The sequence below is a fragment of the Mus musculus genome, chromosome 5, assembly GCF_000001635.26.
Source record: "Mus musculus strain C57BL/6J chromosome 5, GRCm38.p6 C57BL/6J".
Lineage (NCBI taxonomy): Eukaryota > Metazoa > Chordata > Mammalia > Rodentia > Muridae > Mus > Mus musculus.
The window spans coordinates 106,500,327-106,528,200 of NC_000071.6; the positions used below are offsets into that span (position 1 = coordinate 106,500,327).

A 27,874-nucleotide genomic window follows, 5' to 3' on the forward strand; every position below is an offset into this window, starting at 1 on the left:
CCCATTTCCTGTCTGGCAAATTAAACGGTGGAGATGGGGGACGAGGACTGCAGAGGAAACAGTGCCCAGGTTCCTGCTCAACTTGGTGGCAGTGGCCCAGAAGCTCCTGTTATCCCAAAGCACGAACCACACTTGGGGTGTCTTATTTGCAACCCTGAGATTTTTCAGGTTTTTCTTTTTTTTTTTAATTCCACTATGCAAAGGGATAAGGGAAAGGGAGCCAGAAAAATAGTTTAAAAAGCACATTACCAGGAAATTGTTTCTACCATGTTTACGACTGTTCTTAATGTTTTATGAATATGCTAAAAAAAATATGCCGGGGCGTATTTCCTTGGGCGCTCTAGTTAATTACTTATTCTGAGTGCTTCTACTCCATTCCTTTCGAAATGTGTTGTGCATTAATTCTGATTATGTACAAAAACCCACCTGCAAGGAAAAACCCTGAATCAGTAATGCTGGTAAAATGAGCAGCCTCCTGGGGCTCCCCGGAGGAAGAGGATACTGGACAGAATTAGAATCTTGTAGCTAAGGCTATTCATAATGTCATTAACATAAAGGCAATTAAATGAGTTTTTAACCTACAACCCTTTATTGTTATTAATGAACATTAGAAAAACACAGGAGATAAAATTGGTAATTATCTCTGCACCAAGCTATGCAATAATGTGTTTAAATATAAAAACAAAACAAATGATTATTGTTAGTATTTTCAGTAGCAGAAACCCCAGGAGCAGCTCCGTCATCTTTAATCACATGAGCCCACACCAAGAGGGTTAATTAAAAGAAGGCTTTACCTTCCACAAGCCTGCTTGTTCGGTTTAATATGGAATCAACAAACATAAATGTAAATTTGCAAAAAAATGTCCCAAGTAGCATCTCCTGCCTGCGGGTTAACCACCTTTACAGAAACTCGGAGAGGTTCCTTCCGGCAGACAACAGTCCATGGCTCCAGAATCAAGTTTTTCCTTTCTGGAAGAAACAAAACAAAACAGTTGTGCCATGCTTTCAAATCCCATTCCAAGAGGAAGTGAATAAATCCAGGCTCACTGCCTAGGCTCGCTGCTCACGGGAGATAGCCTAAGCGTTTGAAAAGGGACGTGCAGATTTTAAAAGTGATGGCAAATGCTGCGTGACAGTCAGAGAACCACAGCTTCTTTTTTTTTTTTTTCCTTTATGCAAACCACAGCATCTTCTAAACAAGCTGTACCAGCCTGTGTTGTGAGGACGCACGCAGCAGTTAATGGATGGTGAAAGCCGGCGTCTAATAATAGTCTCCACCTAATTAATTCAGTTTGTATACCGTACTGTAGAAAATGTGGCTATCCTATCTCTTGTTATTTGTTCCCAGCCTGTTTTGTTTCTGAAGCCCATGTTGAAGTGACACACACCTCTGATTTGTCCTTGCAGTGACGTCTTGGGGCACACCATTCTTGATAGCAGGTTTTTAAACCTTTGCCTTGTGGCAAAGCCTTTTATTTTTCATTTGATTTTTTTTTCTCGAAAATGAAATCTTTACGATGGCATTTTACAAAATGAAATGACTGTACCCACACTTCCTATGTTTGTATATCACTTAACAAAACAATTCTATTAACCTGGGTTGATACCTAGATCAAAATTATGCCCACCACATGCACTTCCATAGGCTGACTCTATCTCAAACATTTGGTTACAAACACTGGGACTTCCCTACCCACTGGAAAACCTCTTGTGGGATCAAGAAATGTAGCCGGGTATCAGGATGTAGATGTAGGAAATACCGGGTGTGTGTGTGTGGCAGGTTTTCCTTCTCCACTCCAGTACTGATCGTATCACTCAAAGCTGCTGGGACTCAGAATTTGAAGACTCAGAATGAGTGAGTGTCACATGGTTGGACACCTGACAAGATTAGACAGATCACGTTATCCAGGGCTGACCCTGAAGAGGTATAGTACAAGCCCTTCCAGTCTCTCCCAAGCGGCATTTAGAAGGCAGGGCATAACCAGTATGAGTTGAGCAGACCACTAAGCAGCAAGCAGGCCTAAAAGACCAGGCCCCTTGCATACAGTTCTGTGTGCCGTTCTACTGGACACATGCAGAGGAAAGCCAGGCTACACAGTAGACCTGAGGTCTCACAAAGCCAACCAGATAGGTCCCTGGCCACTGGCCCAGTCCCTTTTGGGCGCCAGACTCTAGTTGTCAGGTTCTCATAAAAGCCAAGTCCCCCTTTGTCTGTAGTCCCTTCGGCCACTGTCCTGAGCAAGGTTCAAGTCTCAACACACACTTCTCCACCATCCAGGGAAACCGTGGGGGGCAGGTGGGCCTCTGTGGAAACCGTGGGGGGGGGGGGGGGGCGGGGGCAGGTGGGTCTCTGTGGACTGCCTGTGTGCCAGAGAAAGAAGCAAGCGACTTTGTGCCACGGACCAGCCTGGGGAGGAGTGTGAGATATGTGTTCATTAAAATCATTTGCATTTTCAAGTTTCATTATCCTTGATCCCTCAGAGCGTGCTGCCCGGCTGGTGCCTCTGCCATGTGGTAGCCGGGGAAGCTGAAGGTCAACCTCCGGCTGTTAGGCAAACAATTGGGAGCTACACACACTAAACTCACCCCTTTCTTGTCACCCTCCCTGGCTATTAACCACCCCCAGGGCACCCTCAGGGGCTGCAAATTTTCTCCTGGCACCTCTTCTAACTTGTGAAAATTCTAGAGGCCTACAAACGGACTGCTTAGCAAGAACAGGCCATATGCAGGGTCTTTGTGATCTGACCTCAGGCAGTGGAGGGGGGAGGGATGGTGGTTGGAGCTGCTCTATTGTGGGCGCTTCGATTTGTCTCATCTTGCCCCTCATGAGCTGCTGCCAGTGGGCCTGCCGTAGAGAAGGTGGCCAAACAGAGGACAATGGCGAAGCCTTGCACAGCTGGAAAATCATTTTTCAAAGACCTCCAGGACACAGCAGTTGAGCCTGTCAGCTGATGTTTGATCTGGGGAGTGTGGAGCAGCTGGGGCCAGGGCAGGACTCTCCAGACCCAGTCTGTGGGACTGCAGGTGGGGATAGGGCAGCTGCCTACCCACTCACATTCCAGCCTGTACCCCAGAAAGAAAGGCTGGGCCCCCTCCACTCCAACCCCTCCATGTACAAGGCCCCGCCCACTTTTTTTCTCAGTACTCTCAGAAAGGTGGTGGACAGACTGTAAGAGCCCTGCAGGGAAGCTAGGGAACACTGACCAGCCTGCAAACATTCCCGCCAGGACAGCGTTTCCCAGCTGTATACGGACATATGTATATAGACGTAGGAAATGAAAGGCGTTCAATGAGGAGGGTCTTCCTAAGGAAAGGTGGTGAGAGACCCTTGGCAACAGGAGTGGGTGGGATGAAGCCACCCCGGGGAGTTGTCCTGAAATGGAAACGACAAGATTTATCCAAGTTTATTCCGGCTAAGACATCATCTCTTTTTAATCTCTCTCATTCTTTCTGTAACATAGGAGTTTTCAGAGGCCGTGAGCTGTACCATGACGTCATTACATCGATGTCCAATAGGATGCGTCTGTCTGTATTTCAGAATTTCCCTTATCTGTGGTCTTGCTTCCCACTCTCTCGGTTACCTACAGTGGTATGGAATATTAAGAAAAAAAAATCTCCAGAGATAACTAATGTTTTATCTTAGCATGGTGAAATTTCATGCTGCCCACCAGGTCCCACTCTCTCCGTCTAGCCTCTGAGTATATTGCCTGATCATTCTTTACCTAGAAGCGGTACATAGTATAGACAGACTGCCGCCATAGTGCAGGGTTTTGTGTTTAGTAAACCTTTACTTAGCAGACACACCCAAAGTCCAAGAGTAATGATGACGTTGGCAATCTAGACACAACCAAGAGATGCCGTCTTTGCTTTTTATACTCGAAAAACTGAAAGAAAAGAAAGAGGAAAACTACATATGAAGGTTGCTGAGGTCTCTCACAAGGATAAACCTGCTACCCATGAAATTGCAAAGACCACATCCATTGGAGGTCTTTGCAACATGCCCCCAGGGGGTCATAGGAAGGGCATCCACTGAACTGACTTTAAAATTTTTCTGTTTTAAAATTGTCTGACATGTAAGCATCGATCTACAACCTACATAAACCTGCAGAGAAAGAGAGCCTTGAGTCCTCAATAATTTTTGAGAGTGTAAAGGGGTATCGAGACCAAAATGTTAGCAAACTGCCCCAGACATGCTGTTCTATGAGTAACCAGGCTCAGACACTCTCTGCCTTGCCTAGGACTTTTTGTCTTGTCAGCAAAGACCGCTCTGTGTCTAGCCATCTCTTTTCTCCACTGATCTAAAGTCATCTTCTGGCTGCTAGTGGAAATTATGTTGCTTGCTGCACCACCACCACCTAAAAAAAAAAAATCCATTTTTCTCAATGTCTCTGTGATTTTATGCATTCTTAATATGAACCCATGGGTGCCCTTGGTTCAAGAACTCAGTCAGCAAGAGAGCTCATGTCCTTTGTAACTCTGCATACATACTCAATGTTTTTATATCTCATTTTAAAAATATGATTACAGAGGCCACAGGGTCGGAACCCATGGAGCTGGAGTTATAGCCAATGGGGAGCCACTCATTGTGAGTGCTAGAAACCAAACTCAGGTCCTCTGTAAGAACAATAACCCTCTTAACTCCTGAGCCAACCCTCCAGCCCTTATACCAACATGTTGAAAGTATCTTACTTATCAGATCTTACTAGCCTTCCAAACAAGATGTGAGCTTTAGAACAAGACAGTGTCCCCTAAAAGGCATCTCCCCACCTCTAACTGATCCTCATATAGAGTCTAGACTCTCACTTTGAATGTCATTTAAACCAAAAGGATTAGGAGCGTCAACCATGGGAGGTCTTATTTATCCTGGGCTTCCTGTGAGCTGTGTAGTTTTTAATCCTTGCTGACCAGTTGGTTTTTAATTAATTAATTAATTAATTAATTATTTTATGTATATGAGTGCACTGTAGCTGTCTTCAGGGACATCAGAAGAGGGCATCAGATCACATTACAGATGGTTGTGAGCCACCCTATAGTTGCTGGGAATTGAACTGAGGACCTCTAGAAGAGCAGTCAGTACTCTTAACCACTTAGCATATATCTATCCTTAATTTATTATTATTATTATTATTATTATTATTATTATTATTATATTTGATGTGTGTGGGTGTTTTGCCTGTATTTATGTCTGTCCAATGCATGCACAAAATGCCTTTGGAGGTCATAAGAGGGCGTCAGATCTGATGGAACTGGCGTGGCAAAAGATTGGTAGTTACCATGTAGGTGTTGGGAATTGAACCCAGATCCTCTGGAAGACCAGTTAGGAGCCTTTTAACTGCTTGGCCATCTCTCCAACACCCTTTTCTTTGCATTTTAGCCCATAAATATGTTCCTTTTTGGTTTTAGATTGTGGCCAGGCACTCACGGGCATGCATATATGTGTTTAATATTTTATCCATCATCTCCGTCTGGAGGTGAGTGATGCTTTGAACACGCTTAACCCACCGTGTTGACCTGCAGGTCTCAGCCTTCGTCCTCACAGAGGAGCCAAGGGATATGTTTGCTAAAACCCGAAATACTCGCTCTTTCTAACTCACCAAAGCAGACCCAAAATGCAAAACACTCATTAGATTTTGTTAAAGATCCTAAATTAGAACTAAGCAATTCTGAGAGTGGATTGGTTGTTGCAAATTAAACAGAACTATTTCATTTAAGTTTATGGTCGTGTAGGTTAATTAAAATTTTCTCTCTAGAAATACAGCCCCCAAGACTCTATGTAATTTAACAGGCTCCATGTTCACGCAGAGCGAAAATGGCAGCTTCAATATTTAATTCTTGCTTCATAAACTTTGAAGGCTAAAAACACATTCTCCCGAACTTGTGAATGTTCTTTATGTCAGAAACAACTCGCCAAAGGAGACTCGCCAAAGGAGTTGCTAGGTAACTTGGGGCCCATGGAAGCTTCTGATAAAAATGTATTTAAATCAGATTTCTGGAGCAGATGGGTAAACTGAAGTGGAAAATAAATTCAAATGCTCTGATACTGGCTTTTCATGCCAAAACTAAGATCTCCTTACAGTGAAGGGTTCTTATGGGAGGGGAGGGGGCTGAGGTGGCCTTCCTGCAGAGGGCATCAAGTCTCCTCTCCTTCTCCACGAAGCCATCTGAGATTTGCGAGGCAAAATATTCTTTGGTGACTGGGAAAACTCCATGAGGAAGGAGCCTTGTCTGAAGAAGATGCTAACTTATGTGTCTTGGGAGACAGAAGGGCCGTACATTTGGATGGAGACTGTACAGTCTGTAATGCAGCCATCACCACAGTGAAACAATGAAACCCTTCTATTACCTGAGCTCATACAGAATGAGCTCCAAATGCCCTTTCTCAATATCCTTGCACGTGGCCAGAGATATCAGGAACTGCTGGCAAGAGTTACAGGCCAAAGAACTCTGGCAAAAAAAATAAAAATAAAAAATAAAAAATAAAAAATAAATCTTTTCCTGAAGAAGAGTCGCCTATAAAATGTACCTCTTCACTCAATTCTCAAAACCTTGCAGAGCTGATAAATTTGCACAAAATTATTCAGAAGAAATCTTCATGGAATGTGCGGCTGAGGCAGGAGGGTCACTTGAACCCTGGAGTTTGAGACACTCTGGGTAACTCAGAGAGGACGCCCCACTGCACACCAAACACAAATGAGAGCTGGTAGTTAGCTCAGCTCAGCACCCAAGGAAGACAGAACTAAATCCCTGGGACTGGTACATCTCTCTGGAGAACTGTAGGAAGGACAGGCAGTTATGGAAGGCAGATGCAAACCACAATGGTGGCTTAGGGACCTGCTGGCAAAGACAAGATGTGTCCTAGGTTCTTCCCTGAACTATTTACTGAATTACAGCAGAAAACTTGTGGGTTTTTTGTTTTGTTTTGTTTTTGTTCTTTTTTGTAGGTGAGAATACTGAAGCACCAAGGGCCCTTGTAAGTCAGAGGGACTGCATAGCTAGTGGGTGACATGACTGCCATTCAGATGCAAAACTTTGGCCACCACTTTCTCAGGAGACTTAGGGACCTTGGGAGAGAGTGGTACGAAAGTCCTCTCTCTCTCTCTCTCTCTCTTTTTTTTTTTTTTTTTTGGCTAAATGAAGTACACACTTGTTAAGATGTTAGCAATATCTGTCAAAATATTAAGTGAACATGTCAGATGACTCAACAAAAACATATTTGTGACAGGAAATAAAGCTTGGAAACAACTTAGTATTTGGTAACGGGTGGGTTGGACAATTTCTAGTAAAACTACATAATTGGATGCTATTCACTCACAAAAAGGAATGAGAAAAAAATCTATATTGACATATGGAAAATGCTCTTTCAATAACACAAAAAATAAGTTACTAAACATAAATTGCACAGAAGAGCACATCTCTGTGAGTCTAGAAGTGGACATTATTTGTTTCTGTTCACGGTGGACTTTTGGGTGGAATGGTGAGAATGGCTCTTGGTAGGGGGGAAGACATAAACTCATATAAACTTTACACTTTGTTCTGTTCTCAGCTCCCTGATTTTTTTCCCTTAATAAGTAAGTATGACTTTTGTAATAAGAGGAAGCATTTTCAAGAAAGCCCTTTGAACTTAAAAGATAATGGAAGGGTTTTATAACAGAAAAGAGAAGTGGGTCAGGATCCGAAGGGAAGGCAGTTGATGATTAAGGAGCTAATGATGACCAAAGGTCGCGTGTGCCTCCCTGTTAATTGCCAAGGCAGACTCAGGAAGAACTGGAGCATTGGACAGAGTGCACCTTGAAGACCAAAAAGGGACCTCTTCCTGGTATCCTGGGCAACTTGTCAAAGCAACGCCCAAATGCTCTGATCTCTTCTCAACTCTTTCTGGAGGTGCTGGGGTCTTCCCCTCATCACTGTCGGGGTCACAGGAAGCCAGCTCAGGTGGGAAGAGAGGCACCACCACCCTACTGCCATCTCCACCTCCACCATCACCACCTCCACCACCACTCCTCCAAAAAGCATGGCTGCTGGAAACCATTCCATCCGCTGGCTGCATGGAGGTCCGTCAGTGACAGCTGTAGCCCTTTCCACATGGAAATATTCTCCCTCTGATATGGAGGCAGATTGCGTTTGCCTGGCTAATCCTGCCATACACTGGAGAAACTAGAAAAGGCCCCAACTATCCATATGTGCTCTGGACTCTAAAAGGAAGGAGCCCACCAGTGAATGCAGGGCTTTTGTTTTTTTCGACTCTGCTCTCTCTAATAATGTCAACATGGCTGTTATTGTTTGATTAGTTTTTGTCTGCTCAAAAGCCATTCCAGACCACTTTTTTTTTGCTAAAGATGATGGAAGAATTCTTATAGATCTTTCCTTTAAGTTCCTAGTTTGTCTGGGTAGGATTATAGTTTATATGTTTTCATCCAAACACCCAATGTCTATTTGGTTTGTACTGTACAAATAGCAATACCTATTTTAAAATATCTCAGTGTCTAATTAGCTGAGATACTCAGTCCTGTCTTCCAGGTATGCCTCTCTCAAAAGACTTTGAAGGTTAATCAGGAACCTCACTGACGTATCTTATATTGTCTAGCACACTTTGTAACTTTGTATTCCAACTGTTACAGCAGTAAATAACCAGCTAAACCCAGACACAGTGAGGTAGAAATCAGGTCTGACCTTGACTTTACTATGCACTTGAGCCTGGGATTCCCCAATAATCTGATTAAGTGTTCACAGGAATTTGCTTAACAATGTCTACACAGATGTTCAGGAAAATTAGACCCTTGATCCACCTTTGATTAATAAGGGAAGAACCTGACAGGCTCTGTTGTAGTCTTTTTATCCCTTAGATAGAAAATTTTGTTGCACATTCAAAACACCTATATCTCTGACAAGCTGGATGTGGATAATGCCCATTACAGATTTCCTCTGTAAGAAAGATTGGAGTAAGGCATATGAGCACCCTTAACAAGGTTAGGCACAGCAGATGAATACTTTGTAAGTCTCAAGCTAATGCCCATGAGCAGCCCACACAGTGACTTAAGGGAGCATGGACAAACAAGAATGGCTTGTCTTCTGGATGGCAGTGGGCATCAAGAGGCGAGGCACAGATATATATTGTAATATGTGAGGCCAGACAGCAACAGATAAAAATGGCCCTGTTCCCTTTTACATTGTATCATTCGCTTGTGAAATTTTTGTTACAACCATTGGCCTTGGTTTCTGGGAGGACCTAGAGTAGCTTCTGTAAAATCGAGGGGACTAATGAGATGGCTCAGCGGGTAAGAGCACTGACTGCTCTTCAGAAGGTCTTCAGTTCAAATCCCAGCAACCACATGTGGTGGCTCACAACCATCCATAATGAGATCTGATGCTCTCTTCTGGTGTATCTAAAGACAGTTACAGTGTATTTACATATACTAATAAATAAATCTTTTTTAAAAAAAGGAGGAACCCAGGGGCTCAGTGGAACACATGCATTTGTGTAAATTTGTGTGTGTGTGTGTGTGTGTGTGTGTGTGTGCATGTGTGTAGAGGTCAGAGGACATCCCCAAATATCCCTCTTCATGTATCCCCCATCTTTTATTTGAGACAAAGTCTCTCACTGGCCTTGAGCTTCACCCAATGGGCTTCACCCAGCTAGGGTAGCTGGCAAATGAACCTTAAGGACCCTCCTGTTCCCATCCCCCATCCTGTCTTTGTATGTGGGTTCCAAGTATCTAAACTAAGTCATCCAACTTTTAAGGCACACATTTCATCATCTGAGTCATCTTCCAGCCTTCAGTAGAACATCTTTTGGGTGACAATTTCAATGCCCAAGAATTATAAATTGGTAACTGCAGCAACCTCAGTCCAAAGAGACTATAGAAACCCAGTGTCCGGGTGTCATTAGACAACTCCTCACTTGCTGGACAGCAGGCTGGATTAGCTGAGGTGTTAGCAGAGAGTGAGGGAAACTTCGATGACTGACATGAGATGATAAGAATCAGTTAGGGATCAAAACCATTTGTAACAGTGGAAAATGGACCTCAGAAGGACATTAACCTTTTTACACTGAGTCCTGAAGGCTCCCTGAAGAAGAACAAATCAGCATAAGGTGGCAGAGGACATCAGAGTTGGATGTCTATCTAAAAAGAATCATGGAAGACTCCTGCTCTGCCTCCGTGGCTTTTGCACACGGAACTAAATGCAAGCCAGTCACACAGGTGCATGAAATAAAACTGTTGAGAGAGAAGGCAGCAAGTCCGGAGGTTCTGAGGCAGAACCATGTTTAGTGTGATGAAGGAGTCTCCTGGGGCCAGAGGGGCATCACCAAGGAGATAGTGAGAGGTAATCAGGAGGTAGCAGGGTCTAACCAGAAGGATGTGCACCTAGAGTGGGGACCATGAGCATCATCTACAGATTCTGAGGAAAGGGTATATTTTATGTCATGCAGAGATCCCTGTCACTCTAGGAAGTGGCTAAGGAGATCAAGAATGAAAGCAGTAGTCATGAGACCCCTGCAAAACAGTGTTTGGACCTTGTATTAGATGGACTTTTGGGGTGCATAGAGCAGAAGCTCAGCCTCAGGGCTGACCCGGCTGTTCCCAAGCAAACAAAGCCAAACCTCTTCTACTTCTTCCAGTCCTTTGTAAAGTATGACAGCCCAGTGAGTACAGGGCAAATGCTCAGAAAGCCTTAGAACTTCCTGATTTAAATAGATCCCTGGACTTGGCTAAGAATTAGTGGAAGCAATGTCTCAACACTGAAAAACATAAACAGCCCATGGTTTCAGAACCAGACCGCCATCTTCCTCACACACCAGCAAGCATGCATCTCACATGTGTGTGCTTTAATCCTCTCAATGACTCATCCAGGTGAAGTTCGGCTATACAAGTTTGCAGATGACAAATCAGATTAGAGGAAGGGAAGTTGAATAATTTGTTAGTGTCCTCTATAGAGTAAAAAAAGGTCAGAGACTTACGTTTCGACTAGAGACTGACGCCAGAGCCAGTCCTCAATGGCTAGAACTTGTACTCCTCACCATAGTGAACTCTGGGAGATAGTTACATCCTCTGGTGGCCTCGTCTTATATTTATGGTTTTTTCCAAAGTTTCCTATGAAAAAAAGAACTAGTGTTAACAGGCTTAAAGGCCACAATTGCTGGGAAGAAAATAACAAAGCCGGTGATTCTATTTTTTTATTAGGGTGTCCTAAGTTAGAAAGATCCTTCTGCTCCCAGAAGATTCTTCTATCTGATGGCGAGAGTGGGCGGGTATTTCATTCGGAGCTCCTTTGATGATGTCTGCAGTAGTTCTCCTGCTGCGTGACACTGTCTCTCGGAATTCATGGCACTGCCTTACCCATACTTTAAAAGTCATTAGCTTAGTTGCATCCCGGAAGAAGGAAAGAAACAGCTGTGTGATCTACCCATGAGATAAAGTTGTCTGCCCCACACGAGTTCAGCCCTTTTCTTGTGCTGGCTGTGAGCCTGTTCTCATGCTGGGGAGGAAAGGCTCATTATGGCTCTGGGTAACCAAGAAGCAGGGCTGGGGGGAAGGGGAAGAAAGAAACCAAAGGCCCAGAGTGTTCCCACCAAACTGTATTCTGAAAAGTCTGCTGCTGAGCATTTACTCGAGTCACCTGGCTGCTGCTTTCTTGTTTTTTTTTTTTTTTTTTTTTTTTTTTTTTTTTTTTTACAGTAGAATTGTGTGGATTCAGGTGACTCTTGTGTACCGGAGTATTGCCCACTGGTGTCAATAGACACAAGTCATAGGCCTGGTGGACATATAAAATTACACAGGCAAAGGGAGCAGACAGTGGGGCCGAGGAAGTGGCTCAGCTGCCGATGTTCTTGTCATGCAAACATGAGAACTGAGTTCAAGCCCCAGCACTCAATAAAAGCTCAGCATAGCCGTGAATACCTGCAATGCTAGCACAGAGGAACGGAGACAAGGGAAGCCCTGGGCTTTGCTGGAAGCCAGTCAAGCCAAATCATCATTTTGAGCTCAAAATTCAATGAGAGATCTTGTTTCAACAAACACAGTGGAAAGCAATTGAAGAAGATACCCAACATTGCCTTTAACACCCCCCTCCACACACACATGCTCACACATCCCTATACACACACATCCACACATTCACACACACATTCACACACTCACATATTCACACATACACACACAAGCAGTCACACATACACACATTCACACACATGCACTCACACATGCACATGCACTCACACACACAGACACACTCATACACACTTGCACATGCACACACAAACTCATAGCAGCACACAGTCCAGACTGTTCACAGCTTTCATATCTGCTGACTCTGCAGCTCTTCTAGAAGCACAATGGAGTACCACACCTCAAAAACTCTGTTAAGCTTTGAGCCCTGCGCTGTCCCCCTTTGTCCTCCACTTCAGTCATTTTGGCCACCCTCACTGTTTGCTTTGATGAACTTCTGCCGTTGAAGTTGCTGTGCCCAGTGTGAGTGGCATTTCAGCCTTGATTCCCCGGGTAACTAGCATCCTTGCCTACATTAATGTGTCAACGGCATATGGTGCAAATGGCCTGTCGTTGGGTCTCAGAATCAGATCAAACTCTCTGCCAGGCTGCTGGCTGCATTGGCATGATGCCTACAGTCCCACTGCTTGAGGAAGGGGAGCAATGTTGTTGGAAAACTACTCGGAATGAACTTTCTTGTGCAAACCAGAATCTGGCTTTCCGCCATCCTTCATTTTTCTTCCCCCTACTGGTATAGGAGTTACAGACAGATTCTCTGGGCTGGCGAGATGGCTCGGCGGGTTAAGGCCCATGTCAATGAGCCTGGCAACCTGATTTTGATCCCTGGAGCCCCCTTGATAAAAGGAGAAAAGAGACAATCAAAAATTGTCCTCTGATCTCCACAGGTGCACCATTGCACGTGGGTGCTCCTCCCTCCACACACACAATGCACAGAATAAATACATGATTAAAGGAAGTTTAAAAGGAAAAAAAAAATGTTTTCATCCTGCAGCTGAGCGCCTAAGATCAACATTTTCCCAAATTAGTTTCATTGCATTGTCTCATGATGGTTCCGATCTTGCTTTGTTTCCTTAAAAGCAAGTATGTATCTTGTGAGTTTCCAACAACGTTGCATTTGGGCTTCTTAAAAGCCCTCATCAGCAGTTCTCAACCTGTGGGGTGCAACCCCTTTGGAAGTTGAATGATCCAGGGATTGTCTAAGACCATAGGAAAAGACAGATATTTACATGACAATTCATGACAGTAGCAAAATTACAGTTAGGAAGTAGCAACAAAAATAATTTTATGCCGGGCGGTGGTGGTGCACGCCTTTAATCCCAGCACTTGGGAGGCAGAGGCAGGCGGATTTCTGAGTTCAAGGCCAGCCTGGTCTACAAAGTGAGTTCCAGGACAGCCACGGCTATACAGAGAAACCCTGTCTTGGAAACAAAACAAAACAAAACAAAATAATTTTATGGATCACTACAGCAGGAGGTGTTGAAGCATGAGGAAGAGTGAGAACCTCTCCCCTAGGGCTGGAGAGAGGACTCAGTGGTTGAGAGCTCTGCTGCTCTTCTAGAGGGCCTGAGTTCAATTCCCAGCACCCACAGGGTGTCTCACAACCATCTTTCATGGGATCTGATGTCCTCTTCTGTCATGCAGGCATACATACAAATGGAGTGCTCATATATGTAAATAAACTGGGAGAGAGGGGAAGAGAGAGGGAGAGGGAGGGAGAGGGAGGGAGAGGGAGGGAGAGGGGGGAAAAGGGGAAAAGGGGGAAAGGAGGAAAAAGGGAGAGTCTGCCCTATGTGGTTATTGGTCCCATTCTTTTACTCAAGAAAGCTAAGGCTTGGGGACTTTTGAACATGGCCAATCACATAGAAAACTCAAGTCCCTCTGACTCTCCAGCCCAAACATTATTCCAGTTTTCCAAGTGTAGACCTCAGTTGTCTTAAGCAGAGGCAGACATAGCGCATACACATCCAAACTTATAAGCCCTCCCTGAGATTCCAGAAGCAGCCAACAGTTGCTGGAGCCCTTGGGTTGAGTATGTACCTGGAAGTTGTCAGGGAGGGATGCAGAGTTTGGGGAGTCATGGCCATCCTGGGGTGTAGGTTTCTGGTAAAGCATCAGTCTCTGAGTTAGCCATGATCCTGAGCCACTCCTCACCCCTGCTCCCATGGGTAGCTCCTCGTTCCTGGTCCTATAAGTAACTCCAGTAAACTCTATAGTTCACCAAGCTGGACTCGGATAAAATAATTCCTTGAGCCTCTTATTGCCCTCTCTTTCTGGGGTGAATAGAAATGGTCTTCCCAGGACAAATCATGTATCAATGGTATCTAGAATTACCATGGCGGGACCACCCTAGCTGGTTACTCATTCCCACCCTTGCCTTCTACTTTGCAAGAATGTTGCTATCAAAATGCTTCCCAGTTATTTGTTCCTCAAGTAAAATTCTTTACCTTTTTCAAGGTCTCCAAGAAATCTGAAAATTAGTCCTGTCCACTAATGGCTTCTTGTATCAAATTCCTTACAGTGGGAATAATATGATTTTCACAGGAATGACTTACTTGTTCACTCAACCAGGTAATATATAATCTGACATTTAAATATACACAGGGCTACAAGCACCCATGGCGAGGACTGAGTCACATCCTGTCTCTGCTCTCAGTCCTATTCCAGGGCACTCTCTGGCCAGTTCCTTTTGCTTCTGTCTGCACCTTCCAGAAATGCACGTATAAGCATGTGTTCTCTAAAGTACTGCATTAGCAACTGTAAAAAATCTCAACATATATTAGCAATTATGTAAGTGGAACTATACTTAGCAGTCCCCCCCCCCCCAAGACTGGGTCTCACTATGCAGCCCAGGTGGACTTCAAACTCATGATCCTCCTGCCTCAGCTTCTGAAATACTGGGATTACAGGCACGTGCCCCCATGAAGCTTGTACTAGGTACTTTGTATGTGTTGTATATTGAATTATCCTGACATCTTTATGAGGCATGTGCTTCTGATATACACAATTTACCAACAAGGAAACTGAGACCAAGAAAGTCAAGGAGCTTAGCCACGACTGCAGCTGACTCTGGGCAGCCTAATGCAAGGCTCAGGCTCTTGACTGCCAAGCTTTGTGCTCTAGAATGACTCCTAGTTGTATCATATATACAAGTTCCCTAATTGTAGCAAAGATATTTAGGAACAAAAGAGGCTGTTGGGGCCAGGGGAATGACCATGCCCTTGGGAACCAAATCCTGGCTTTAAAACTTACTCGCTATGAGAACTCCACCTCCTTGACTGGAAAATGATGGAACCAAGAATGACCTTGGACCTGAAGAAGGGTAGGAATAAATATCAGGGAATATATTTGAGAAGGAACTGTCACAGAATAAATATCAAGAAATGGCAATTACCTGTATCTTGAGGGATGCAGGTGGAATACTGGGTAGGAGCCCAGGCAGATCTCAAACTTGCTATGTAGATTAGAGTAGATGGCCTTGAATGCTTCTTCCAGCTCCACCTCCTAAATGCTCAATTACAGGTATGTAGCACCAGAGTCTGCTGCTTCTCAGTATGTTAAGAACTTGCATGAATATTGCTTTATACAACCGCTTTATGGTAGTTTCTTTTTTAAGATTTATTTTATGTGTATGAGTGCACTGTAGCTGTCTTCAGACACATCAGACGAGGGTGCTGGGTCTCATTACAGATGGTTGTGAGCAAGCATGTGGTTGCTAGGATTTGAATTCAGGACCTCTGGAAGAACAGTCTGCTTTTAACCACAGAGCCATCTCTCCAGCTCTTAGGATAGTTTCTTTAATGGAAACAAATCACATTTTCCAGTATCAGCTGTTCTTGGTGACAATTGCCACAGAACAAGTCTAGCTTTCCCCACGGCACACAGAGAAACCTGAAAATTAATATAAGGTCTGGCTCAGGAAACAACAGTTGGACATTTAAATGAAAAGGTGTGTGTGTGTGTGTGCATGTGTGTCTGCTTGCATGTTTAGATAAATAGATAGACAGATAGATATATACATAGATAGATAGATACATAGATACTTAGATACATAGATACATAGATAGATACATATAGGGGAAAGAGAAGAGACAGATTAGCCTAAAAATTATACTACTGTAAACTGACTGGAGTGAACAGATGTACAGGAGGAGTGAGCGAGTACCTTGGAACATCACCTAGAACATTCTCTCTATATCTTCTCAGTATAATGTCTTCACTTCCTTCTCCTCGAGTCTCTCAGGATCCTTCAATCAACCCTCACTATCTCTTTTTATCTTTTTTGCCTTGAGCTCAGGAAGGAACCCAGATGACATCTGTCACTCCTGACTCTCCCTAATAAGTGCTGGGATCACAGGCATGCAACCCACTGCCACTTACCACTGTGTTTTTAATTTTTTCATAATAGCTACACCTCCAATCATGTTATAGTTAACGTGCTATTCTAATTTCCTTTATGTTTCTGTGACTTAAAACAACAACAACAACCCTCTAACCAAAAGCAACTTTAGGTAGAGAAGGGCTAATTTGTCTTCCAGGTCAGTCCATTGTTGAACAAAGTCAGGGCAGGAGCTCAAGGAACCCGGAGGCAGGAGCTATGGAGGGATGCTGCCTGTGAATCATTCACACACATTCTGCTTCTTCTTACTTAGCCCAGGACTACCTGCCCAGAGAACGGTGCCCATGGTCAGCTGGGCCCTGCTGTAACAATTACCAATCTAGACAACCCCTCATAGACAAACTGATAAAGGCAAGTTCTTAGTTAAGACTCCAATTCCAACAAATTATTTGCTGTGTCAAGTTGACAGTTGATGTTAACTATGACACCTGATTGCTACAATTGTCTTTCGTTGTCTGACTCCTCTACAGAGTGACCATTAGGAAACAAGGCGTTTTGTTTTGTTGGTTTTGTTGTTGTTGTTTTTCTGATTCTGAATACTCAGAGCAGAACCCAGCACGTGGTAATTCAGGAGGAGTAATTCAGATGAGACACTGAGGTGAAATGCTAGGGAGAAAGTCTGGAGGTGGTCTTTTCTGTTTCAAACCACATCTTTCTCCTAGATGACAGTTTTAATGATGGCGGCATTAATGCCGTTGCAGAATGGATTGGCTATGGAAGAATCCAGGTAAATCTGAAGACTGTTGCACACAGACAAGATGACTGAACCACGGAAGTGACAGGGAAAGGCGGGAGGCAGCTCATGGATGTGGATGGCTAGGCCGAGGTTTTTCAAATTTTTGTTTAAGTACCCGGGACTGCTGTCAGTTTATCTAGTGAAATAAGATCCGTGATCAATGTGCAAAGACGGAGATTTCAGACCTCATTATATACAAACTGAAGATTACTCCTGTGCTGTCAGGGCAGCATTTGACACGCCAGAGGAAACAAAAGGAGCTGTGTCTCAGGTCCCCTCTAGTTCTAAAGATGTGGAGATGTGTGGGTGCGGGTGCTAATTTTTGGTTGGATGTTAAAGTCTGAGCATGTCCAGAGACACGTGGCTAGGGAAACCTACACCCCGTTCACAATTTCGGGTGGCAATCCCAATGACAATGAATTCAGTGTGGTACTTCCTGCTGCCGTCTGCTTTTCTTGTCTCCAAACAAAGGAAGCCTCTGACTTTTCCTAGGGTCCCTTCCATCTGACAGGCTCCTATAGTGTCTTTCCTGTTGCTTAAACCTTACCATCGATCTTTTTCCACCTCTGCAGATATACTCACGTCTCCCCACTCTAATGAAACTCAATGCAAATCTTCCAACAGATTCTTGAGCCCGTTTGCTACTGGACAGTGCACCCCCAAACTGTGAATGAATCCCTCTGAGCAGTTCTAGTTCAGAAGTCCCTGAGAAGAAATATAAGGGCTACACAGTCTTCCTCTTTGTGCCCATGGGGCTGGCTTGGCAGAGCACCGTTGGTCACTTATTGACAGTTCTAAAACAACAATGCATGGATAATGATATAGATCTATAGAGACTAGTCAACCGGAGTCATTGCAGATCCAGCCAAGGATGGTCTCACATGCCTGAGAATCAGCAGAAGTTTAGTTACAGTGACATCACTCATGTGACTATGTTAGCACAAACCCGTCCTCACAAAGGTGGGATGAAAGCAGAGAGGGAATGAAAGGAGAGGGGATGGGGAGAGAGAAGAGAAAGAAGATGGGGAGGGGGAGGGTGGAGATGGAGAGGTTGAGGGAGAAGAGGGAGAGGAAGATGGGAGTGTGAGAGAGGGAGCAGTGAGACTTCGGGTCTCTTGGGCTGACACCATATTTCTACCTCCTGCCTCATTCAGCTTACAAAAGCAAGTCATAAAGCCAGCCTGGGGTAGAAACTTGCTGGACAAGGGAGCTGCAAGGTCACACTGCAGAGTATGAATTGGGAGTTGGATTTGGCTCTGAGAGCATCAGACTGGACCTTCCTGGGCCTTAGGCTTCTGCACCGAGTCTTCCTCTCTTCAGATCCCAGCTTGCAGAGAGGCCAGCTCGATGTCTCTGGTTTTGCCTATTTCCTCACCAGGTAGCCAGTCACTCCTCCTCCAGAATGACCTCATCTGATCCATTCCCTCCATCTTGATGACATTCAAAACAACAGCTCAAGTACTGAAGACATTCTTTGGCACAACCTGACAGGTGTGTCCACACCCCTCCCTTGGCGCCCCTGACTCTGTCCACCCCTCCTCACATCCCTCCTCACCTCTGTGCCTGACTGGCGCCTCTTGTGCTCACTAACAATGCTGGTGTTCTCATGTTCCTTTCCTCTCACCCTTCGCCTCCCTCTCCATGCATAGTGTCTTCCGGAATTTAAATCCGTCAGGTGGATGCTGCTTGCATGTGTCGTTACTCTAACTAATCTCCATCCTGCCAGATGTTGCCATAGGCTGCTCCTCAAACACATGTCAAAAACAAAGCAGAACGTCCTTTTCCAAAATAGGACTCTGTCTCTCTGGTTTCTGTGTGCAGTTTTGTGATTCATCCAGCTAGACGCTGAAAATTATCCTTCACTCCCTTTGCTCCGGGAACATGCAGCCCCCCAAGAGCTGGTCCTGTCAATTACGCATTCTGGGTTTCTCTCAGGCTACCCTGGCTGCTGCTGCCTGAGTTCTCATCTCTTTTCTGTTGCTCAGTCCAGGGCCAGAGCCTTTCATTTGGTCCCCATGGCCCTTTTCTGCAGCCAGAAATCTTCCTGAAATGCATAAGCAGCTGTTAGCCCTCTGCTGCTTACAGTGCCCCTCACTCACTTCTGCCAGGATAACATCTGAATGCATTGCATTAAAGATCATTGGTTGTGAGAAAGAAAGAAAGAAAGAAAGAAAGAGAGAGAGAGAGAGAGAGAGAGAGAGAGAGAAAGAAAGAAAGAAAGAAAGAAGGAAAGAAAGAAAGAACGGAAGGAAGGAAGGAAGAAAGAAAGGAAGGAAGGAAGGAAGGAAGGAAGAAAGAAAGAAAGAAAGAAGGAAAGAAAGAAAGAAAGAAAGAAAGTGTGTGAGAGAGAGTGAGAGAAAGAAAAAAGAGAGGAAGGAAGGGAGAGAGAGAGAGAGAGAGAGAGAGAGAGAGAGAGAGAGGTGTTCTATCCCATTTTAGAAAGAGAACTGTCCTCATAAAGAGTAAGGGGGGGGTATCTTACAAGTTCAACCTGGGAGCTAGTGATCATCAGGGACAATAGCTCAGGTTCACTGGCTCATCCCTCACTGCTTCCGGAACCATCTTCTCTGTTGCCCCATTTTCCTGCAAATTCTACTCCTCCACCTCTCCCCATGTTCATCAATGGGTGTGGTCCCCACAGGCTTCTTCATGTAAGACTACCTAACTTTGAGAATAAATGTTAGGAAGGAAAACTCTAATCTGGTTAATCATGGATCAAATGTTCAACTGTTGTGCCTACAGAAGGATGAAGCGCCTTCTGAGAGAGGCAAAGAGCACTCTCCATCCAGCAAGACAAGTCTACCATGTTTGTGGTGGTGCGGTGTGGCGTCTCCAGGCTCCTCTGTGAGCATTTCTCTTGCTACAATGTATTATTCACTCCAAAAATGGAGATCTACTCTCCATCCCCTAAATGCACCACACTGCTCTGGTCCTCCCGTATCCTCTTCCGCATTGTTTCTTCTCTGAGACAAAGAATCCCATAGCCCAGGCTAGCCTCAATCTATGCAACTGAGGAGCCTGACTGTCTGGTCCCTCCAGTGGTATGAATACAGGTCCTACCAGTGTGCCTGGTTTGTTGTAGTACTGGGTCTTCTTGCATACCAGGCACTCTACCAGCGGAGCTGTACCCCTAGCTCTGTGCATCTCCTGTCCCCAATATCCCATAATATGTTTGCACGTCTGAGGAATAGAAGGCAGTGATAACTGGAGGCTGGCTGAATAAGGAGATTCGAGTTTATTCACACCTGCTGCATGCCTAGCTTGGGGAAGCCCAGACCCACATGCCCAGTGACGAAGCACTGTGACAGTAAGGGGCAAGCAAAGCTGAAGTGAGGGGAAGTGGGGAAAACTCCTTATTGGGATGCTTAAACCCCAGATTTGTGTTTCTGTGATGTAGATGAAAAATAGATTAGCCAGTATCCATGGAAGTGGGATGGTAGGGGATCGCCTGGCATGCGTGCGGTGTCCACTCTAGGCTACTTACTCATGCACTGTGACAGCATAGCACTCTGGTCTGTTTTGAGTTTTCTTTCATCATGCTGAGTGTCATGGTTCCTAACGTGCTAACCCACCATGTCGACTTTAACATCCAAGTCCGGCGTTTTGTGATGTTTGTTTGTTTGTTTGTTTGTTTCTTTATTTTTCTCTAAAAAGTACTTTAGAAAATCAGAAGTCCATCTTAAGTGGCTTACTTTAAGTGACATCTTCTGTAATCAGATCTCCCACAGTACTCAGCATGGAAGCCTGCTTCAAGCCCTCATCTCTCAATGCACTACACTACAGGTAGACAGTTCAGTGGACCCAGCCACAGAGGAGTTAGGGTGTGTGTGTGTGTGTGTGTGTGGAGGGTGTATGTGGGGGTGGGTAGGGAAGGCAGGCCGTGGGTCATTGCAAATAATCTTAAAGTCCAGTGGCCATGCTCCCAAGGCACTGTGGGAAAGGATGGCATTTAGTGAGTCACTGCTGGGCTTTTAGTCCCAGTCAAGGGTTGTGGCATTGGATAACTTTCTCCCTATCTGTCTGTCTGTCCATCTATCTGTCTATCTATCTATCTATCTATCTATCTATCTATCTATCTATCTACCTACCTGTGTGTGGTTATTCACTTGCCACAATGTGCATACAGAGGTCAGATGACAAACTTGAAAGAGTTGGTTCTCTCCTCACAGTGTAACCTGGACGAAACCCAGTGGATTCTGGACTAACCTGAATAGCAAGTATTCTTAACCACTGAGCCATCTCGCTGGCCTAAGACTCTCTAGCTTTCTGAGCCCCTTTCCTTGTCTATGCCACAGGCCACTGACCTTCCCTTCGAGGCTCAGTCGGCAATGTCTGAAAAGCCAAGAGCAAATGTTAATTTCCAAAGGAGGGTGCCGCTCCTACATCGAGACCTATTCTCTGGGAATGTGAAAAGGAGTATTAAAAAAAAAATCTTTAAAAAGTGGCCCTGTGTGATGGCACCAATGGCGGAGAAGGGATGTTCTGAGAAGATATCTGGCCGTGGTTAGTAACAGGAGTGCCAAATCGGACAGCCAGGTCATCCATCTGGAGCTGGAGTTCCCCTCTTAGTAGGCAGTTCCCTTTCCAACGGCAGCAGTTTCTTCAGTGGAGCCAAGAATCACCCAGGGTGGGGCTTATTTGGGGCACCTATTGTGATCTGAATGTTGAATGCCCCTTCACATGTTTGAATACTTGGCCCTCAACTGAAGGCCGAGGAACCGCGGAGGTCAGCAGCAAAGGAGCAGCACCAGGTGACTAAATTCAGCGGGTTAGAACTGCCGCCAGTTAGTCCATCTTCCTTCTACCAGCACTCGCTGTAAACTTCCGCATACAACAAACACCAGCAGCTTCATGGGCTTGTGGGGTTGGGTTGTGGTTCATGGGGAGCTCAGTACAAGGCATAATGCATGAAATGTCATTAACACACATCCTTTACTCCCATCCTAAAAGCAACGTAGAGGGTCCTCGCCAACCAACAGGGCGCAGGTGCCAGCGGATGTAACCCAGACAGCAGAAAGAAGTATGGGCCAAAGCAGTCAAGCAATCACATGGCAAATCTACATAGGCTTGTTCTTTTCATGTAATCAGGAAAATTATGCAATTAATGCTTGAAAGTGAATCTGAAGGAAATTAGAGCAGGCAAACAGTCCCTTCATGCTAATGCCATGTGACCTCACAGTGTGCCACGTGACCTCATAGCCATCCCTTCCTGTTAACGCCACGTGACTTCACAGCCACCACAGCCATTTGGTTGCTAGGAAGATGATGCCCAGAGAGCCTCATTAAAACTTTCCTGACAATAGCTCTATGGCCCATGTTTTCTTTTCCTTCCCTGTGAAGTTCCCCAACTTGCTTCAGAATGGAGACCTTCAAGTAAGCTACACTAGAGTCTAATTAATAGCCGTGCTGCCTCAGTTTCCTGCTTTGTTGCCCACCTCGGTGAAATCTCACCATGCTGAGAGTTCACTGGATGAGAGTACCCAGTCCTTTCTCACTCGTTTGTTTATTCTGCCATTTTTCCTTTTTTGGAGGTACCCTGCAGAAGCTTTCTAGAAAACGGAATTCGTTTGAAGTTTATCTAGCTCCCTCCAGTCTGTTGACCTCCTGGTATCCTTTTTAATGTGAGGTGTTTGAACGTAGCCGCCTTCATCCATGAAACCAAAGGATAAATATTTTATTCTAAAGTAAATTGTGTTTGCAACTGATTGGTTGGCCTAGAGGTCCTAATGGGAACAAAACTCAGGGTGACATAGATTGTGAAAACAGATAGTAACTTCACTGATGTAAGGATTTCTCTTCTTCTCAATGCTGGTTAACCGTCTCACGCAGGCTTTCTGTGTTGTGACATGTTGCTATTCTTTTACAGTAAGTCTTTTGCCATTCTCCTCTCCCCACTAATTAGCAAGGGTGCTAGCTGACCCCCCTGCAGAGGTGAGCGATCTTGACTTCACTACACCTAAAACCAGGACAAGCCCCTCCTGCAGTCCCTCTCCAGGGTCCTTGTGAAAATACTTGGCTTCCTGTTGACTTTTTGATGTGACACATGTCATCTAGCAGCTTTGTGTAATGCAAACACTTTTTCTAGATACATTTTTTATATTAAAAATATATATCAGCGGTGAGCATCCATTCTAATGACGCATTTGCCATCAAGGCTTGTTGATGATGTCAAAACCAGGAACAATAACTCCTGAGTAGCTGCACTGGGTTAACCCCAGTTAGGATGTTAAGCAGATTTTCAGATTTGATTGACAGAACCCTTTCAGCACAACCCTGGAAAACTATTAGGGGAACAGAATCTTATGACGGCACTGGGCCCGTAAGGGTTGAACACAGACATTCATCTGATCAGCATTGTGCTGGGCTCCTACTGTTTCCACTGTGAGGAGTGACTTGCTCCCAGGGTCACTTCCTAATCAATAATGGTACCTTCGGAAAATGTCTGAAAAAAATCAGACCTAGATTGAAGTCTGAGAGGCAAAATCCTGGATTTTTTTTTTCTTCCAGAAATTCTTATTCCAACAATTCTTTTAATGAGAGGAAGAGGAGGAGGAGGAAGAGGAGGAGGAGGAAGAGGAGGAGGAAGAGGAGGAGGAAGAGGAGGGAGAGGAAGAGGAGGAGGAAGAGGAGGGAGAGGAAGAGGAGGAGGAAGAGGAGGGAGAGGAAGAGGAGGAGGAAGAGGAGGAGGAAGAGGAGGAGGAAGAGGAGGAGGAGGAAGAGGCAGAGAAGGCAATGGGGCTCTGAGAGGCAAGAGGTTGAATAAAAGCAGGCTCCATAGCAAGTTTGCTGCCTTTCTTTACTTCATCCTTGCTCCGTTACTGCAAAACTTCTAAATTCAAACAAGGCTGACTTTTCCCTCAGCTGCTCAATCAATTTCTCAAATCAGGAAATGAATTCCTTGACCTTCTGCACTTCCTCCTCCCAATCCTCCCCCTCTTCATCGTCCTCCTTGTCATCCTCCTCCTTCCCTCCTCGTCTTTTTCCTCTCCCTCCTCCTCCTCTCCTTCCTCCTTCCTCCCTCCTCCCCCACCTCCCCTCCTCTCCCTCTTCATCATCCTCCTTGTCATCGTCCTCCTCCTCTCTTCCTCTTCCTCCCCTTCCCTCTCCTCCTCCTCCTCCAGTTATATCTATTTCTATTTTACACGTATGAGTGTTTTGTACCACTTCCAGCCGGGTGCCAGTGGAGACCAGAATGGCGGGGGGGGGGGTTGGGGGGGATTTGGGGGGGTTGGGGGGGGTCGCTCTGCTAGAACTGGAGTTACAGAGCTGCCATGTGGGTTCTGAGAATTGAACTCATATCCTCTGGAAGAGTAGCCAGTGTTCTTAACTGCTGAGCCATCTCTCCAGCCTTGCTCCACCCCATTCTTTTTCTTTTCTTAGATATTTTCTCTATTTACATTTCAAATGTTATCCCCTTTCCTTGTTTCCCCTCTGAAAACCTCCCTATCCCATCCCTCCTCTCCCTGCTCACTAGCCCACCCACTCCCACTTCCCTGTTCTTCCATCCCCCTACACTGGGATATCGAGCCTTCACAGAATCCTCTCCTCTCACTGATGTCCCACAAGGCCATCCTCTGCTACATATGCAGCTGGAGCCGAGTTCTTCCATGTGTACCCTTTGGTTGGTGGTTTAGTCCCTGGGAGCACTGGGGGTAATGGTTGATTCATATTGCTGTTCCTCCTATGGGGCTGCAAACCCCTTCAGCTCCTTGGGTACTTTCTCTAGCTCCTCCATTGGAGACCCCATGTTTAGTCCAACAGATGGCTGTGAGCATCCACCTCTGTATTTGTCGGGCACTGGCAGAGCCTCTCAGGAGACAGCTATATCAGTGTTAGTTGTGATGAGCAAAAATCCCCAGTATATAAACATCAGCCACAAAGCCACTGCTGCATTCAGAAAGTTATGCCAATCTAGCAGCAATATTGGCTGACCCCCTGGACCAACCAAGACATGTCCTCTCTCAGTCTTCCAGGTGGGTTATAAAAACAGTAGCTGCTGTCTTCTGAACTCACGACCATAAAGTACAGTGGTCTTTACACTGCAAGTACCTGTCCAAGAAATCAGATATCAAACCTTTTCTTTTTTTAACACTTTATTGAATCAATAGCACATGAAGGTAATGTGTGTTTGCTGCAAGAAATAGGATGTCAATGGCAATCAAACCTAATCGTGTTGTTTAGGAATATGGACTGAAAACCAAAGTGCTTTCAGATAATATGCGCTGCAATGGGGATGCCTTTTGTCACTCAGTAATACGCTATGAGTGTTTCTCCATGTCAATAAACTGGTCTACAGATGTACAGCACACACGAAAGCTACAGATTATCATCTTGTCACCACTGTTTTAATTAATCTCCTTCCGATGAACGTTCAGGTTTCTCTGGTTCCCTCTGCTTCTCTTTTTAAAATAATATAATAGGATCATATGTACAATGAACCTCAAATCTCAATGTGGCAAAAGATCACCAGAAAAAATTTAAAATATGGATGCAAGTCTCATATCTAGACACCCTGCCTTAATAGAAGAGACAAAAGACCAGGCCCCTGCATTCTGACCTCCCTGACACAGTGACCCTTGCCACTCACCACTTTGGGAGATACATATTTTGCAGGCTTGTCTGATGGTTCCTTTTGGACGGGGGCTAAGCTGCACATTCAACAGCCTACTGTGTTTGCAGGATTTCAGTTTAAAAACAGAACAATGGATCCTGCAGGTAGTAAGTGTTCCAAGCACAGACATATTTTCAAAATGAGCACATAAATAAGGAAGTCTCTTGAGGAGCCTTCAGAGCCAGCCCTTAGGAGGCCACTGAGAAATAATTCCTTCCTAAGCAGGTCTCGTGACCGTCCACTGGAGCCTGGGTATAGGAAGAGTGGAGAAGGGGTGTGGAGAACAACCACGGGGGAGGAAGTGTGAACTCCACATGTAGCTTTGAAGAGTTGGTTCCTCTGGGGACAAAGATGCCTGTGGCTGCCATCCACACAGAAGATTGCAGGGCACCAGGTGAGGAAACCATATTTCTAAGATCTTCAGTGACACGGTTGCTTGATGAGCATTCTGTTTCTGCTCCAGGTTTTCCAGGGCTGGAGGAGTAGGAGTGAGTCTGGGTGTGTAGTGCAGTTGGTAGGGTGTTTGTTCACCTGTGGTGCAGGAAGCGCTAGGTTTGAGTCTCAGCTACTGCATAAACCAAGCATCACATACCTGTGATCCTTGCAACCAGCAGATGGAGGGAAGAGGACCAGATGCTTCAAATCATCCCAGAGACTTAGTGAGTTCAAGACCAGTTGGAGATACATGAGGCTAGCTCAGAAAGAAAGGAAGGAAGAAAGAAGGAAGGAAGGAAGGAAGGAAGGAAGGAAGGAAGGAAGGAAGAGGAGGGAGGGAGGAGAGGAAAGGGGAAGGGGAGGGGGAAGGGGAAGGGGAAGAAAAGGGAAAAAGTGCCTATAGCAGAATGAGTATTTCCCATTATCTTAGGCCTGGCCATGCGTACATAAGTGCACATATCAACCCAGACACCATACCAACCCGAAAAACAAACCAGCCACGACTGCCCTGCTTACTGTCACCACATTTCAAAACTACAAGCTTCACTATAGAACAATTTTGGGAGAGACAACTAAAGATGAAAATTGAACAAGTAGGTCTCTTCTAAAGAAAAAAAAATGGGCAAATTGGGTAAATCATGCATTGAAGTGTTGTGAAAACTACATAGGGTCACAAACACAGAGTCCTTGCCATAAAACAGATTGCTCTACACATTTATTATCCTTTTCCTTCAGACTCAACCTTAATTACCTCTAGACTCTGCCTGGACAACACACCTTAAATATATTTTCAATGGTAATGATTTGAGCCACTAATAGTGAGTTTATAATAGTTTGGAAACTTGTTTGTGGTGTGAGAAATTGTGACTCCGTTAACAGTGTTTTCCAGAGTCAAGAAAAGCACCTGCCATGCTTTGAGGGCTAGAATGGCTTCCTGTTCTTCATGCTACTCCTCTGGCTCGGCTTTCGGTTTTTAATGACTCCCATCACGAGACCATTGTCATCTCAGCTTCCTGTGATAGCCCAAGAATGCATGAAATTACCATCTCCAACAAGAGCACAAAGCAAGCAGCCATGCTTCACGGGCATTATCGCTTTATTAATCGCCATTACGCCCTTCCATCCCAGCGGCCCTTCCAGTTAGACAGGGATGTGGTTTCAAACAATCATGCTGCTCTTGTATTTTCACCAGGATCTGTATTAAAAGCTCTGACAGATTGCTAATGAGCTGATGTTGGAATTACAGAATAGTCTGTTAGCCTGTGTCCGTTCACAGTTTCCTCACCAGACAGCCCATCTGTCCTCGGAACACAGCCACCACGGAACATGCAGGCTGGGACAGTTTCTCCATTTACACCTTTGCCTTCAGAGGCTGCTGGAAAACCCTGCCCCTAATTAAAGATCTTAACAGACATATTGCCAGCGCGGTTATTAAACTGCTCTCTTTTGTTAGGAAAGGTGCTGTTTGTCAGCAGTTTGTAGATTTAGATATTTAATGTGTGTTTCTGTAGCCCGGCAAAATATTTGTGTTTTTTAGAATAATTCAATTAGAATGTTGTGCATGTAGCTACCTCGACACCATAAATACACATGGTGCATATTCTATCAAACCCCCTTAGAATTATTTGGATTTGTGACAAAGAACCATGGCTTACTGTTATGGACAGACAGACTTTATAACACATGTTATA

At 44.9% G+C, this 27,874-nt stretch overlaps 3 long non-coding RNA genes across 5 annotated transcripts; 2 read left to right on the forward strand and 1 right to left on the reverse strand.

Moving 5' to 3' along the window:
- Positions 1 to 566: 566 nt before the first annotated feature.
- On the reverse strand, positions 567 to 15,655 carry Gm28050. Of its 2 annotated transcripts, XR_389478.3 has the most exons (4): positions 15,397 to 15,655; positions 15,255 to 15,314; positions 10,958 to 11,090; positions 567 to 969 (listed from the first exon to the last, which is right to left on the reverse strand). It is a non-coding gene; the product is annotated as a predicted gene, 28050 (long non-coding RNA). The 2 variants fall into 2 exon arrangements; XR_389477.3 differs by having other exon boundaries at positions 15,255 to 15,655.
- Positions 15,656 to 21,176: 5,521 nt separating this feature from the next.
- On the forward strand, positions 21,177 to 27,591 carry Gm33283. 2 transcript variants are annotated; one of them, XR_389479.3, is made up of 3 exons: positions 21,177 to 21,888; positions 25,971 to 26,142; positions 27,063 to 27,591. It is a non-coding gene; the product is annotated as a predicted gene, 33283 (long non-coding RNA). The 2 variants fall into 2 exon arrangements; XR_001784910.2 differs by having other exon boundaries at positions 25,974 to 26,142.
- On the forward strand, positions 22,288 to 22,826 carry Gm52820. Its single transcript, XR_003955953.1, has 2 exons — positions 22,288 to 22,510; positions 22,669 to 22,826. It is a non-coding gene; the product is annotated as a predicted gene, 52820 (long non-coding RNA).
- Positions 27,592 to 27,874: the final 283 nt, after the last annotated feature.